General features: G+C 37.4%; 1 protein-coding gene across 1 annotated transcript in view; it reads left to right on the top strand.

Moving 5' to 3' along the window:
* The window catches only part of SYNPR (synaptoporin), a 135,346-nt gene that overhangs the window by 863 nt on the left and 120,072 nt on the right, over positions 1-14,411 (top strand). The window lies entirely within an intron of this gene.

Below are 14,411 nucleotides of genomic sequence, written 5' to 3'. Positions count from 1 at the left end.
AAAGTAGTCATATCATTAAAGTAAATCTTTAACATTCCATGAAAAGATGTAATCTCAAGTGGCTGTTGCATCTATTCTTTCTTTGCACTGTGTATTTGTGCCACCATCTGTCAAATGCCCAGCCCTGGTTCTGAGTTTCCATATCTGAAGCTGATCAAGAAAAAAGTTGCTGTTATAAAATGCAAACTAATGCAAAATTACTATCTGGCCACCACTGCTAGTAATGATTTTTAAGTGCATCACCTGGTTGACTGCTTTTATTTTTCAGGGAGTATCGGAGGGTCTGAATTCTTTGTTGTTATTTCAGAAGTCTGGGAGAATGCCTATTAATATAATTATCCTAGATAGAGATCATAAGATGATTAAATAATTGCTTTAATGGAAACACACTGATGCTTTAATCTTTTGTTATACAATCAACACATCTACATAGTCTGCCTGAACCTGCATGGTGAAGAACTAAATTTATATTAATATTTACCATAAAAGTTAAAGGCATGTTGGCTAATAAGCAGGATGATATCTTTCTATATGTTTTTTTTTCAGAGATTTGAAAATAAAGTTGGAATATCATCTGTAATTAGACCTTGTAGGCATAGAATCTTTTTTCAGAATAGCAATATTTCAGAAACTTACATAGCCAAATGGTAGCTTATAGAAATAGTAATGAGTGTCTGGAAATGCACTGATCTTCAAATCTACTCCCTTTTCCATTCTACCGTGCACACACCCTTTGCTTGCTGGAATGAAACTGCCTATTCTAAAAAACAGGATTTTGAGTGATCTATTTTAACCTCCAAATAGGCAAATTCTCCAAACTGACATGAATGTATCTTTTTTTTTCCTTATGACTGGTCTTCAGAAGTGTGTACCTCATAACAACCTTAAATACCAATAACTCTCCCTAGAACCAAGTGTTCCCTAGAAGATATTTGTTGAAAAACAAATGAAACTTTTATCTTAGGCTGTTGGTAATTACTGCTGAGTGAACTCAACAGTACTGAGTATCCTACTTCTCCTGTCCCCAAGCCTCCAACATCTCATTGCTATTATTCTCCTTTCAAAGCTTTTATAACAGACTGTACAAAATCGTTAGCTGGAAACAGTTTGTCATCATCTGAAGCTACTGGGTAATAAAAATTAAAGAAGAAGTGAGGGTTAAGTACCCTGCAGTTGAAAGAACCCATCTTTTCCTGAATACTGGTTTCCAGCTAACAACTAATAACGCTCCAACCATACTCAGACCTACTGACACAGAAGGACAGGGACCTCTGTATCTTGAAGAGGTCAACACCCATACTTCAACTTAGGGGAAGTATGCACAGTACTGAGAAGCATCACTTTGGGAACGTTTAGAATGCCATGGCCACAAGACTGTTATAATCTATTCTGAGACAAAAAACTCTATGCCATATAGGAGAAAACAGATTTTTTTCAGGGTGAGATTATTTATTCCTTAGCACAATAAAGAATGTAATTGTTTAATAAATGCCTATTTATTTACTTGGCAAAGATTCTGAGCATTTTGCATGTCTTACTGCCTTGTACCTTCACAACGTCCCATGAGAGAGATAACATTACATCCTATTTTACAGATCAGGCAAGTGTCTAACTTGCTTGAAGCAACACAATGATGATGATGAAACTCAACCAGGCAGGCTCATCTCGCCGGTGTGTCACAGTTTCACTTCATGCCTATAACCTGCAGCCAACTTGTAGACTGGACTGATTTGCAGGGGCTTACAATAACACACCATGTTTTCATTAGTTTTTCCCTCCTTACTAGATCACCTTTTCTTCTAAGACTGTACTTTTGTGACTCTGAGATAATTGTGTGTTTGAAATTGGAAAATATGTGTTTTATTTCCCACTCAACGTGTGCAGCTACAAAGATGTGGATATGACAGAAAGGAGCCAGACTAGGGAAAGAGATAGACAGAAATAGCGAAGTTAAAGTTGCCTTTTTAATTGATCAAAAGAAGTCTAGCTCGTTGACTCAATCTTTTGCAAAGAGGCAGCATAAAGATACCATAATAACTTCAAAATAGCAGTGTGTCAAGATAACTGGTTTATCAATGATGCAAAGTATAAATAGCAATTCCCGCGGAATTTATTGGTTGGTGAAAAACTTTGTAGAAGTCTCATTTTCCTTTGATTCACCATCACCATGATTTTCTTTCACTCTTCACCTAGCTGGGAAGGGCTAAGATGGTACTTCACGTAGCTATCACCATGTCTATACCACTTGGGTAATGGCACATTTGTCGACAGGCATGCTGAGAAGCATGACAAAGTGAAAATTCAGAGTCACCAAATGCATTCTGAGTACTGAGATCCCCATTTGAAATCTACTTAAATCAGTAAGCTCAGATGAGTCTTATAAAGGGAAAATGCATGAGATAGAACCAATATATTTGAAATATCTCCTCAACTAGCCCTTTTTGGACTAGACGCAAGGAATACCAATCATGATGTGAATCTGTGAAATGTATTTTCTTTTTCTGGTAAGAGAAAGAGGATTAATGCTGAAGATATTGTAGCTTGGGGACCCCTTACTGTAATTCTCCAAAAACCAGAGAGATCTAAAACAATTGACAAACAAAACCACACAGGACAAATTGGGAAGGCTGAGAGTCAAAATTTGAAGTATAGGCCTAATAATCACTTCTTGGTGAAATCTGCCCTCTCTAATAAACAAAACTTTGTAGACAAAGTTACAAAGACTTCATAGACACCCCGTTAATTCAAGAGTTCAGACTGCAGTACACAATAAATGTTTCCAAATTGATAGTGATTTTTTGGTCAGAAGTAAGCTTGATAACTTACTGATTCTTTATTGCCTCTTTTACTTTCTCTTAAAATAATAGTAGTTGGGTAGTTCAATCAGAAAGTGTGGCCTTAGAGCCAGTCAGAATAGAGACATCGAAATCCATTTGCTTTTTCCAACAGCATGTATGAGGGTCCTAAATATATTATGAACCATTAATTGAACACTTTTAATGAAGTGTATTATGCTCATCAGATATAGTCCATCCCTCGAGATGAACCTGACAGAAAACTTTATAAAATGTATTGTGCTTTGTCTTCATTGATAAGATGCACATTCCTCAGCAGGGTGACCAAATCACAAATAACTTGCATAGAGTATGTATTTCATCTTACCTAGGTTTCTTTCAGCCTTTTCTTTGGTTATGCATGTTTGTACTTAAACATGTCGATTCGATTGTTGCAAGCTGAAAAATAATCTATTAAGTATGGAGTAAGCAGCTGGTATTAGGAAGTAATGAGCGTTGGGCTGGTTTTGAGTTTTTTTTTTTTTTAATCAAATAGTCTATGTTAGTGTACAAATATAATTAATGTTTGGTCCCATACTTGTATAAGAAAATGGACTCTAAGAGGATTGTTGAGCCGAATGGTGACATGAGGTACTAAATCCTTAACGGAGACTCTTGGTCACCATGTGTCTTTAAATGTTTAAAGATTAGGGGTAGTTGAAAATGGAAACACCCACTCTACGGACTAATGGATCTGCATAATTGATATATTTTACAGTGATCATTTTAAAACACAGAATCTAGCCAAAATTGCTAATGGAAAACTGTTCTGATGAAACATCAGACACATTCTACTATAGCTTCTGGAAAGCTTATTCCCACCACAGGGCAGGAGCTTCGGGTTGTTCCATAGAAGTGGATAATCATGTCATTGTCATCCTTGGGGTCTTAACTGATATGATAGGAATAAAAAGCTTCTATTTGTGCCCCCCCCACCCCACCTTGTGACTTCTTTAGACCCATTTATGGAATCTAAATCCTACTTAATTACTACATTTTGTCTCAGAGTAGATATTCTGGCAAAAGAAAATACACAAATATTTTAGTCTGCTTTTATTTATAATAAAAATATGGTTTTAGCCATATTTTTGCTCAATATAAATTATTACTGCTAGGACTTTTTAAGTCAGACTTTGACATCCACCTTTCAGTGATGAACCCCTCTATCTTTTTTGGTCTTGGAGCTCCATAAGGGAAGAAAATAGATTCAAATATTCAAAACCTGTGGTATTCAAATTGCCATTCTATGGGATTGAATGTTTGAAACTAACAATAAAAACCTTTCTTAAATCCCTTTTTAAATTGGGGGTAGGGTGGGATTTGAAGGAGAGACTGAAGCATTCACTTTACCAAACAAGTATTCAGGCAAATAGGTAAGGATACCTACCATTACCAGATACACTGCCGGATGTCGGAATAAACACATAATATCTGTAGTCCCAGAAATAAATACTTCCATTTTCTACCTTCTCACCTAAACCTAGTTTCTACTTCATGGCCCAGGATGTGTCTTCTTAAAAGTATAATTGAACTTTTTTAGTAAGACATTTGCAGGAAATATGTGCTTCTGGGCTTATCTGTTCATGATCAGTGAAGGAACAAAAGTGAATCCATTTATTTACTGATGTGATTACTGTTAGCAGATATGGAATGGTTGGACGAGGAGAGCTGGATGAATCCTTGCAGGACTTGCATTTTATAAGCATTATTTATTACTCCTAGCCATTCACAGATTTGATAAACTATTCTCATTCTTCCACAGTTTTGGAAAATAAAAGAATGGGAAGAAGTAGCATCAGGACAGGAAAGTAAAGATAGAAGGGTAAAATAAGAGGGTAATGAGAAAACTATGAGTTTCACTGGCAATATGGTAGATCTAACCTTCATTTTCTGGTTCTCTGTGGCTGTTCATTTCATTTCATTCATTTGCTCATCCATTTATTCAAAGAAATACAGTGAGTGTCCACTTTATGTTAAATACAGTGCCAGATCCTAGAGCACATAAATAAACAAGGCGTTTTAATTTCTGAACTTAGGAACTTCTACCAGACCAGAACTTCTCAATCTAGACATTTTGGTCCAGAGAATTGATTGATATGGGAGACTGTTGTATGCATTGTGAAGAAGTTAGCAGTATCCCTGGTCTCTACCCACTAGATGTCAGTAGTTATCACTCCCCCAACTTGTGTCAACCACATTTACCTCCATAGAATGCAAAATAAGCCCTAGCATTTGACCAGTCTTCCTATCATATTTCTGTTTCTCTTACTTTCAGACAGTCTTATTCATGTTTCACTACAGGATTTTAAAGTTACTTTCACTACATATTCTGGTACAACTTGTCCAATAAGGATAAGTAAGGCATCTCAGAGTTTTGTTTTATTTTATTACGATTATTATAGTTACATACACCTCCTTATGTATAACCTATCCATTTGGCTTGCATTTTTTCACATAGTTCTAGCTGTGAACCAGTAAGGCAATATTAAAATATTGCATCCATTTGACAGATGAATAAGTGAACGTTTAGAATGGGCATATACCCAAATTTTTGCCGCTAATTCTAAATAAGACCTATATTCATATTTGTATGTCCAAGTATTTTTCTTAAAAGTTGTATTTGTTTAAACCACATGTTTTCTCTTTGAGGCTGTTTTGGATGTAAATACTGCATTGCAGTGCATAGTGGTCAGAGTAGAAATTCACAGACTTGGCTTATCACTTAGTATTTATTAGATAGGTGGTTTTGGATTATTCATCTACGTTGAGTTTCCTTAACTGTTCAGCAAACACAGAGTAATACATCACAAAAGCCACAAGATGCTCTAGAGATCCATGTAGCAGAGTGGCTAGAATTCAGATTTGAAGTCAGATGAAAGTACCAGCTGAGTCAGCATCCCAGAAGGAAACAGAAGATACGCTCAAACCATCTGACCTACTGCTATTGACTGTAAAACATTAAAACTTAATTTTTGAAAGTTGGAAAGCTGACACCCCAAGAGGTGAGCTGAGTTTCCCAAGGCATATTGCTCAATGTCTTTCCAGCCCAATAAACTGAAGTGTCATCTCCAATGGAAGATACTTTATGAACCTGGCAAGTACCAGAAACATGGGTTGTTCTACAATTTTAATAGATGCTTGATAGCTAAGATAGGTTCCTGTTTTTTTGAGCTGGGTATAAACAAACAACTTGGGGGTTATTTTAACCAGATGTAAGTCTTATGAGTGGTCACAGAGATGTGGGGCTCCTTGGTTGCTGTCAGGAGAGGGGTCGCTGAAAACCACACTAAAGACAGGTGGATGGGGTATGAATAGCACTCATCACATATCCTGAGCTTGGAGAGATGCAAGGCTCTCCCAGGAGAGGCATTCACACTGTACCTGAACCTACAGCTGGTGAGCTGTTAAAAGGTATCTGTAACTATTAAAACTCTTGGTCCATTAAGGCTTTCTGAGTATATTGCTCTGGCAGAATGCCCATTTAAAAAAAAAAAAAAGGCTTCTGCTTGCTCTGTCTTGAAGAACTGAACTTGGAATGAGAGGAAATAGGTCTAAATCCTGTTTCTACTACTTAAATGTATACAGCTTTAAACAATTCAATTGCCCTTTCTGGATCTCAGTCTCTTCATCTTTGAAATGGAAATAATGAGTCCCTTGTCCAGATTAAGGAGAGGATTGCTATCAGACGATATGGGAGGCCACTAAGAACTAAACAATAGTATCATATTTCCTTCTCTCCATAGTCAAAGTCCATTTTGATATCAGTTTTCATTCTGTGCCCCTGATGAGTGCATGAGGTTAGGAGAAGTGTTTCCCCAGTCTACCAGGAAAATGACAGTAGTTATGGAATGGGTTTAAAGTAGTCTGGAAATACTTTGATGGGTAATTCCATCTCCAGGGGAGATTTATGTCCATATTATAAATTGCAGAGACAGAGTATCTTCACTGAAGAATAACTCTAATAAAACCAAATTCAACTCCCTGTGATCAGCTCATCTTAGAAAATGCCCTTAAATTCCCCCTTCTACTCTCTTGAAGCCCTTTCTCCTCCATCTACCCAGTCATTATCCATTTGTTAAACTTGGGAGAAGGGACTAACATGACTTCTGACCTGAGGCCTTGACCCATCAGGTTCTAATAATGTGTGATCTTTATCAAATACTTTGTGACCTCCTTTCTCCACACAAGCCCAGAGAGCTGACACATCCTGATTTTCTACTCCCTGAGGACTGAAGCTCAAGGAAGGTCTCTCAGTGTGTGTGCTGAGTTCCTCATTAGCCTCTGATGCAGGAAACTCAAAGATTTCTTATTTCTCATGCTCTGTTTACCTCAAAGCATTTCCTGACACATCTGATCAGAAAAACTCATTTAGCTCATATTTTCTTTCAACCATTGTCTACTGTAAGACCTCTCCTAGATTCCTCCCCCTTCTCTCACCCCTTCATTCACCCCTTCACTCTGACAAGTATTTATAAATTTTCATCCTTTGAGGACTTTTGAGGAAACCCCTCCAAGCCAATTCCCTGATACGATTTTCTTCTCCCTCTTCCACTCTACACTCCAAGAAAGTATTTCTCAAACTTTTTTCCCAGTGAATTTCTTAAGGAAGTCAAGAACGAATTCTTATTCATTCATGCATGCGTTCATCTATGCATTCCATTATACTTACGGAGTCGTGATTGTATGTCTTATGTTAAGACTTGGGATAAGGAAGTAACAAAGACAGTTCCTTCTCATAGGATTTTTAGTCTAATGGGGGAAGAATCAAAAAGATTTCTCAAAGTGACTTTGTCTTTGTAGTAAGGTCTAAAAATAAAAACTAAGCAATCTTGGGTACTAATTATGTGACAGGCATGTATTTATGCATATTATTTAATTTAGTTCTCATAACAACTCTCTGTGGGAGTTAGCAGAAGACAGGATTGGAAGCAAAAAATCCGGAAGGGCATGGCCTCTTCTAATAAATATAGGAATATTGAACTGTGAGTTACAATAGGATGCAGGAGTACAAGATGCTGATATTAATGCAGTACTTACTGTGTACCAGGTACTGGGCTCTCCACCCCAGAGAGTGTGAACCTTTACAACAGCACTGTTATTTAGGGATGGAGAAGCAAGGGGAAGCACCTGAGCCCCTTGTCCAAGTGCACATATTTTGTTCTGAGACTAGCTTCAATGAAGTTGACCCCACGCTCATGCTCTTACATGCTATGTTAACTTGTGAAAAAATAATATAGAGCATTCTTCCTTAGAAATACTTGTAGAAAGTGGGGAAAGAGAATTATTTTAAAGTGTATCTGAGTAAGCACTTACTCTCCTAGAATAAGATGGAATTTTGCAGGACTGTCTGTCTAAAGCCTTAACCTTTAAGCATAAATATTTTTTAAAGATTTGTTTATTTATGCATACAGAACTGTAGTACAAGCCAGAGGTGCAGGGGCAGTGAGAGGATTCACCAGAGACAGTGGGGAGCAGAACAGGCAGATGGAGAAGTACACTGCTGAGACATCAGGAGAGGTCTGCCACGCCATGTGGGTCACCTCCTCCTCCAGGACTGGGGATCGAACTCACATTGAAGTGGCTGCAGCCAGCTTGAAGTGCTGCACCCCAAACTGTGGTGCCACCAGGGAGGGCCACCTTGAAGCATATTTTTTTTTTTAAGATTTTATTTATTTTTACGTAGAGGAACTGGTGTACAGGACATAGGTATGGGGAGGGGAGGTGAGAGGATTCACCAGAGACAGAGTGGGGAGCAGAACTGGCAGATCTACTAAAATACACTGCTGAGGGAGCAGCAGGTGAGATAGGAAGGGTCTGCTTTGCATGTGATCTCCCTGGCCAAGGATCGAATTCATGCTCCAGTGGCTGGTGGTAGCTTCATGGTGCTAAGATGTAACCCCTTGCGCCACCAGGGAGGGCCACCTTTAAGCATATTTTAAGGAAACTGATCAGCTCCTTCTACAGCTTCCTATTCAAGGGGAAGATGCAAAGCAGCAGTGCTCACATCACCTGTTTAAAATGCAGAATCTCTGATCCCAGCCCAGACTATTGAGAATCCAAATTACATTTAGATCATCTCTAGATGATTCCTATGCGTAGCGAAGTTTTAAAGCTCAATTGGAGAACATGCTGAAAGGCTGGGCTTCCAATTCTGGCTGTGAGTTAACCAATCAGTCATTAGATCATCCCACTTTCCTTTGCTTTGTCTCCAAGCAGGCTTGGAACATAACCTCAACTCTGCTCATGGGTGGAATCAGGCATCCATATAACTCTACTCAAGCTTCCGTGATGAAAATTTATGTAATCTTTAACTTCAGAAGACACATTTCTCATAATGTGGTCCATGGAACACCTACATCAGAATCAACTGAGGAGTTTATCAAATTTGTATTTAGGTGAAATCAGCCTTCTCAGAAGAGCTCTAAATGAAAAAAATATGTTTCTTAAAACATCAAGACAACATGACTAAATATGCCTTCTAAGGTATTTATCCAGAATGAGGACGCCATAAAGACCTCAGGCAAACATTGTCACATTTAATTTTTATAGTTAAGTAATCCCCCCTAGGGAGAAAATATCACCGTGGCCTCATCCACACCCTAAATTTAAGGGGGATCCATTTTCCCAGTAACTGTGCAACTTCTATTTTTATTCATTTTTTATGGTTTAAAATAATTTTCATTATATGTATTGGTTTACGACACTGCATATAATTAACTATTGATGCTACCTCACACTGAAGTGGCTGCGACCAGCTTACAGTGCTTTATCCTTACTCGTTGCGCCACCAGTGATGGCCCACCCTCGGTTTTATAGTCAGATTTCTAGGATTTGTTTTTGGCTTGGGTTGTCTGACTCTTTGTTTTGTTTCTCTATATTCCACATATGAGTGAAACCATCTGGTATCTGTCTTTCTCCTTCTGGCTTATAATGCTTAGCATAATCCCTTCAGTTCCACCCAAGTCATAGCAAATGGCAAGAGTTTGATAGTTTTTATTGTTAAATAGTATTCCACTGTGTGTGTATGTTTATGTGTATGTATGTGTATGTACATATTTATGTATATACATACCCCACATCCTGTAATGGAATGATTTATGTTTTTCAAACCCCAGTTCTCTCACTTGCAAAATGAGGAAAATACTCTCACCATTGCAGAGAGGGATAGGATACTATAAAATTCTCAATAGTGTGTGAAATTATCTGGCATACTACATACATTGAATAAATCATCACTGCTATTGATTTTTCACAAAATCATTACTCTCAGATCATCTACATTATCATAACAATCATGAAATTATACATTAGTTGTCTTTAATTAGAAACCAACTGAATAATTTAGAAGTGGCTTAATTTACCATTTTGATCTTGTCATTTCATTCATTCATTTGCTGATTCATTCAACAAATATGTATTAATATTCTACTGAGTGCTAGGAATTTTCCTGGGCATTAGAATGAAACTGTGTTGTAAGAGTGGTGAAGGGGTGAAAATAAACAAATAATAGAGAATGTTAGCTTGTGGTAAAAGCAGTGGAGAATATAAATCAGATGGAGGGGCTGGTCCAAATTCAAAACTAATTTGATTATCTAGCCAGTTAAAAATGACTGTTATGAACCATTGTTTCCTTCACCTCATGGAAACCTCAATATACAATTAATCTGTTTCTTATAAATTGAATTGAGCAGTAATTTATCAGACACAGAAAAGTTTTGAAAATGTAAATACTTATTTCTCACCTTGTGAGTTTTAGTATTTTCCCTGTAGGTTTTTTTTTTGTTGTTGTTGTTATGTCACCCTATTTGAAAATTTTAAATTGATCAAAACTTGGCCACCATTTCATCTTCCCTGAGAATGTTTAACAATTACAAGTTCATAGTTGACAAATACATGCATCATTCTATGTAATGCTAACAATAACATCAAAAACAAACAGATTAATTATCTATTGATTTTTCCATTGAGTGAAGGAACTTTGGCTCTGAATGACAATTATTAATTGCCTAGATAGTTGTGACTAGTCAGTGTTTGGTGCAAAGATTCAATATCAACCCTTTTCTCCTTGAAATCAGCATTGACTCTGTCATGGAACCTTTCCTTATTTGACAATCCCTAAAAAGTCTACCATAAAAGAAGAATGAGGATGCCACAAGCTTAGTCTCCTTTGTGTTATTGCTATCCAAGTGGGGACTTGTCTAAATATGATGGTGTGGGGATGAAAATAGAATATATAACATAATAGCAAATGGAATTTGTGAGGCATGAAGTGTCAACTTCCAGGCAGTTATAATTATGTACATATATATTATACAGTCTGTTAGCATAGTGGGATTTTTCAAACATAGCTTTATGTTAAGTTGTAGAATGTACTTTTGAACAATGTTACTCCTAATGCCTTCTTCATAAACACCTCTGGTTTAAAGTTAGGAACAATTTTCTTTTACTGATTCAAAATCAGAATTACATCTAGTGAATTTTACCAGCTATGAATCTGAATGTACCTTGATGCTATAATGCCCATCCTTTCTTTCTTGCTAGTCCATACGGCAATCTAATAATGGAAATATTAGAGGCAACACGTTAAAAGAGAAAAAAATACTTCAGACCTGGATCTAATGACTATGTTAACTCTTCCAGCACAATTAGAACACAATTAGGCTCCACTTGTACCACGGCCACCACCCCTGAACTTGAGAATAACCTCATTAATTTTCTTGTCTTATTTACAATGAGGTTAAAATTCACATTACACTCTTCAAACTCTGAAATTATTTCTAACATAAATATTTCCATTATAATTGGCCATGCCTTTATTAAATACACACAGACACACAGAGGATCACATCTCCTGCCCCCAATAGTGCTTGGACTATAAAATCTAGGAGATGATAAGAAATACCTCAGGATCTTTGGCCACTTTTGATAACAGTACAAATAGCTAAAGAATGAATAAGGGTAAGTGATTTTCTAATGTATGTGGCCCAGAGTTCTGACAGGGCAGATATTTATCCAGAAATGATTTCACTTAAGTATATATTAAGGTTGTCAAGTTAAAAGGAATTTAGTTCATAAATAATACAGCATGATTGCAGGGTGTGGTTTTCTCTGTAATCATAACTTTAAGATGATAACATTCTTGAAAGCATCATTCTTTAGCTTCATTCTTCCAGGTCCTCCAAGCTATGAGCTACTGTTTATCCTGGGTTAGCCATGGTGACTGTAATGCACAGAAGTTTGGAGCTAGAGATAAGATTAGGTCAAGAGCATAAAGCTTCAGTCAAGCAAGATGAATATGTGCTAGAAAGCTGCCGTAAAACACTATTCCTGCAGTCATCAATGTTACGCCGAACACTTAAAAGTTTAAGAGGATAGAGGTCCTATTGATTGCTCTTTCCACAATTAAAATGAGTAGCAGGAACTAATGACATCAAAGGATGATGGTGATGACAGTTTTTAACTTGCAAACACAATACAAACTCTTAAAAACTCTCAACTCATTCTACTAGTTTGCTCAATCTCCATTCTTTAGACCCTTTATTAAAAAATGTAATGCTGGGCCTGCCCTGGTGGTGCAGTAGGTTAAAACACAGGACTAAGAAGCTAAAGCCACTTCAACATGAGTTCTATCCCCACCCCGGAGGTGACCTACATGGGGCAGCAGACCTCTCCTGACCCGCCCGCTTTACTTTGTCAGTCTGCCTGTTCTGCTCATGACTCTATCTGTATTGAATCCTCTCACCGCCTCTGCACCTCTGGCCTGTACTCCAGTTCTGTATACATAAATAAATAAATCTTTAAAAAAAAAAAAACTGCAATGTTTAAAAAAATAAAAAAGTAATGCCTACAGCATGTTGAATAGGCATGGGAAGTTGGCACAGCCAAACACAACTGAATCTAACAGTTGAATTACTCATGTAGTGATAGTTGCATTGAACCTAAGAACTCATTTTCTCTGTTATGTTGCTATTACATATAGTTTTGTATGTGTGTGTTGATTTTCATTTGATGAAATAATTGCCCAAATGGCAATTATTTTTTTCCTGGTCCCATTAATTGGTTTACTCTGAAATAGACCTCAAATATCAAGGCTCTACTTGGTTTTATTTCTGTCACATATGGCTCTAGATATGGGTAGATCCTCAGAACATATTTGTTGAATGAATAAGCAACAAGAGTGATTTTGCTTTTTCAGCATTCTGTTACATCAGTACCTTTAGTCCTCAAGCTGACTTGCCAGGTGAAGAGTAAATAATTTCATGAAATTGGTCAGAAGAATCTGAGAATGGGAGGAGACAAGCAATAATTATAGCTCCCATTTGAAAACACACTTACTGCAGACTACACATGAGGTAGAATGTGTTAAATAATTGTAATACATTGAGTTCTTACAACAGTTTTGGGGTAGATCTCATAGTGACTGCTCATTTTGCTGAGGAGTAAATGCAAAGTTGGCAGACTTAGAATTTGGTTCAAAGACATAGACTAGGCAGTGATGTTACCAGTTTTATCTTCAGGTTGACTAGAGTCCAAAGCTGTGCTCCTAACCATTGCACATATTATTTGCAAAGGAGCAGATCTCATTTGTGATCACAGCTCTCCCTGAGGCCTTGCTGCTGATCCCCATCCTCCTGGTGAACACACCTCCATCTGGAAGTTTTCTCCTTGGGCTTTATGTCATTTGTTTCTTCCCCTTGCTCTGAAATCTATGTGGGACCCATTCACCTTTATAAAGATGGGAGCTCCCTACCTCAAATATGGTTAGATAGAAACATTAACAAAAAGCTCCTTTTGTTTTCTGCCAGAGTTAGGAGTTGGTAGGCCCAAGGGAGCTCCCTTCCTAGCTGAGAGGCCCCTCAGCAAGGGCTCTGCTGGGCTGTCTCCTGAAGCTCAGTGGTGTGTTAAAGGGGAGTGAAGCTGGGACACATGCCCAGAGCCCTCTTGGTTTCTCTCTCCCCAGGTTAGAATTAGTTTCCTGGTGAGATAGTTGGTGTGTTCTTTTTGAGCGAATTCTGAATTCCCAAGGATAGTTTTTATTTCAAATCAGTTATCATTTTGTTCTTGTATTCCACTTTATTCAAATGATAGCACCACTTAGAATAATCCTTTCTTATTAGTTCATTTCTCGTCATTGAGGTCTTAATCAGCCATTGGTTTCCCTCTAGAACTTGAGAACATCTAATTCTCACCAATAGACAAAGCACAGAAAGCACAGAAGGAGCATTTTAATGAACTTTTTGGTGATGTTTCCTGCATCTGCAAAAGTAAATTAGGTCAAAATAAGCTTGAAGAGAGCTTTAAGTGCTTTAACATCTACCAACTGGCTTTATTGTCCAGAAAACAGGAAGTGAAAGGAACCTGCAGAATAAGAAAATCATTTTATACTTAGTAAAGAATTTTAATTTGTATTTCCTAAGAAGGAGAAGAAAGTCTCCCTGAGTATATTGAATGTTAAATAAGCATTGAGTATATTGAATGAGTATATTGAATGTTAAATAAGCATTGGTCCAGGAAGCAGGAAGACACCACAGCCTCCACTGGGTTCCTAAAATGCACATTGAAGGTTATATAATTGCC

This window comes from Condylura cristata, unplaced genomic scaffold (genome assembly GCF_000260355.1).
Source record: "Condylura cristata isolate star-nosed mole 26May11 unplaced genomic scaffold, ConCri1.0 scaffold00004, whole genome shotgun sequence".
Lineage (NCBI taxonomy): Eukaryota > Metazoa > Chordata > Mammalia > Eulipotyphla > Talpidae > Condylura > Condylura cristata.
This window is presented reverse-complemented; position numbering and strand designations above follow the sequence as displayed.